Source organism: Hippoglossus hippoglossus, chromosome 14 (assembly GCF_009819705.1).
Source record: "Hippoglossus hippoglossus isolate fHipHip1 chromosome 14, fHipHip1.pri, whole genome shotgun sequence".
NCBI lineage: Eukaryota > Metazoa > Chordata > Actinopteri > Pleuronectiformes > Pleuronectidae > Hippoglossus > Hippoglossus hippoglossus.
The window spans coordinates 182471-185904 of record NC_047164.1 but is presented as its reverse complement, the minus strand read 5'-3'; positions in this window follow the sequence as shown (position 1 = coordinate 185904).

Here is a 3434-nt window from a genome sequence, read left to right as displayed (position 1 = left end):
ATAACATGTGATGATATTATAACATGTGATGATATGATAACATGTGATGATATTATAACATGTGATGATATTATAACATGTGATGATATTATAACATGTGATGATATGATAACATGTGATGATATTATAACATGTGATGATATTATAACATGTGATGATATTATAACATGTGATGATATTATAACATGTGATGATATGATAACATGTGATGATATGATAACATGTGATGATATGATAACATGTGATGATATTATAACATGTGATGATATGATAACATGTGATGATATTATAACATGTGATGATATTATAACATGTGATGATATGATAACATGTGATGATATTATGACATGTGATGATATTATAACATGTGATGATATTATAACATGTGATGATATTATAACATGTGATGATATTATGACATGTGATAATATGATAACATGTGATAATATGATAACATGTGATGATATTATGACATGTGATGATATTATGACATGTGATGATATGATAACATGTGATGATATTATAACATGTGATGATATTATAACATGTGATGATATGATAACATGTGATGATATGATAACATGTGATGATATTATAACATGTGATGATATGATAACATGTGATGATATGATAACATGTGATGATATTATAACATGTGATGATATTATGACATGTGATAATATGATAACATGTGATGGTATTATGACATGTGATGATATTATGACATGTGATGATATTATGACATGTGATGATATGATAACATGTGATGATATTATAACATGTGATGATATGATAACATGTGATGATATTATGACATGTGATGATATTATAACATGTGATGATATTATGACATGTGATGATATGATAACATGTGATGATATGATAACATGTGATGATATGATAACATGTGATGATATGATAACATGTGATGATATTATGACATGTGATGATATTATGACATGTGATGATATTATAACATGTGATGATATGATAACATGTGATGATATTATAACATGTGATGATATGATAACATGTGATGATATTATGACATGTGATGATATGATAACATGTGATGATATGATAACATGTGATGATATGATAACATGTGATGATATGATAACATGTGATGATATGATAACATGTGATGATATTATGACATGTGATGATATGATAACATGTGATGATATGATAACATGTGATGATATGATAACATGTGATGATATGATAACATGTGATGATATGATAACATGTGATGATATTATGACATGTGATGATATGATAACATGTGATGATATGATAACATGTGATGATATGATAACATGTGATGATATGATAACATGTGATGATATTATATCATGTGATGATATGATAACATGTGATGATATTATGACATGTGATGATATTATGACATGTGATGATATTATAACATGTGATGATATGATAACATGTGATGATATGATAACATGTGATGATATTATATCATGTGATGATATGATAACATGTGATGATATTATGACATGTGATGATATTATGACATGTGATGATATGATAACATGTGATGATATGATAACATGTGATGATATGATAACATGTGATGATATGATAACATGTGATGATATTATAACATGTGATGATATTGCTTCTGTCTCCGAAACAAACCTGGGGTGGAGCTGTATTTAGCATTTAAAGCTACTTCATGTTAGCGTGGTTCTCTGAACGCTATGTGAAAACTATGATTTTAACTAAATTAAGCAAACACTCATCGTGAGTTAAAGCATTAAAGTCTTTTTATCCAGTTTCTGTGAAAACGTTACCAACATATCTGATACAACCAAAGCTCCACTCGTCACCTGAGAATAAACATGGAATATTTAGTTCCAATGATTTCTAGTTCTCTGCATTATTCAGTAATTCATGTAAAAACCCACTTACTATTATTATTATTAATAATAATAATAATAATAATAATAATAATAATAATAATAATAATAATAATAATAAATCTCAATAGAATGACTTAATGTTGAATAAAAAGTGAATTGTGTGAGTTTAATGTTGTTTCTTGTTCTTCAGACAGAATGAAGTCTCCCTTCACAGCTGACTGCTGCCCCCTGGTGATCAGCTGAAATAAAAGTTCTTCTCTGAGAAAGAACAAGTTCACCTGTAGTTAGTTAAAGTTACTTCAGAACCATGTGATCCACAGGAAGTCACAACACGTGTCCTCACCCTGTAAGAAGAACTGGTTTCATGACGATCAGCTGTTGTCGTGAAATCAAACATTCACACAATATGAAGCAAAGATTTTTTTCCAATGAGAAAAAGGACAGATTTTGTTGTTTGGATACAAGAGAAGAAGATGACTGACGTCAGGACGCACACATGAGCAGTTTGGTGGGTTTACACTTCATTACACTTTTATTTTAACTTTGTAAGCACAACAGTTTTTACAGTAATTCACGTTCACTTCTCAAGCAGTAACATTAGGTGGCGCTGTCATCAAAACTTAGGCTCCAGTAATTTGGTTCTGAAACTTTATTTGTATTGAAAGTGTTTTTCTCCTAGAACTTAAAAAACATTTAGACAAAGTGTAAAAGAACTATTAAAAAAATGTGAATAACAAATTAATAAAAAGCGTCAGATGTGATTTAGTAAAAGGCAGAAAATACTTGTTTGAAATGAAATGTAAGTTAAGAACTTGTTGTGACACATTTTATTTGTGCGACATAGAAAACACAAGTACAGAGAAAATGACGCGAGTGTAGGAATGTGTTCCTAAAGAAGCAACGGAGGGTGGGCTGTCGTCATGGCAACATAATGTTGAGATGCAGTCGACATGTCTCGGTCGGTTGCTTCATCCGTGATTGTAATTGGGAGTTTCCCAGTGATGGTGTCGTCATGATGGCCCTTCATGATGGCCCTACTGCATGATGGGTAAAGATGAGATGTCAAAGGTCAGCCAAGGTGAGAGGTCAACATGTTCCAGAGGCAACAGCAGCACAGAGCGGTGGAACAGGCTCTCAGGCACGAGTCCTCGCCGCCATGGTGGTCCTGCTGCTCCACCACGTACACTGACAGAGAGAGAGCGATGATGTCATCAGCGTCATGTTACGAACATCCATCAGTTCTTCGTGTCTGTGGAGATTTTGACCTTTGACCTACCCGTGTGTTTTGGCAGCGCTCCGTACGGCTTTGGGCCCCCCCAGGGCCGTGGGGCCTGGGGGGGCCCGCTCCAGTACCCCGGGTGTCCAGGCTGAGTGATGAAGGGCCCCATCGGTTCCGGGGGCCGAGAATAGTATGACTGATCTCCTCCTGCATAGTTCTGAGGAAATGTCTGGAGACGAGACAATGTGGTCGTCATAGTAACAGTGATGGTCACGTGACACAGGAGTTGTTTAAAGTGACGAGTCTGAAACTACTTTAAAACCAGAAAAATA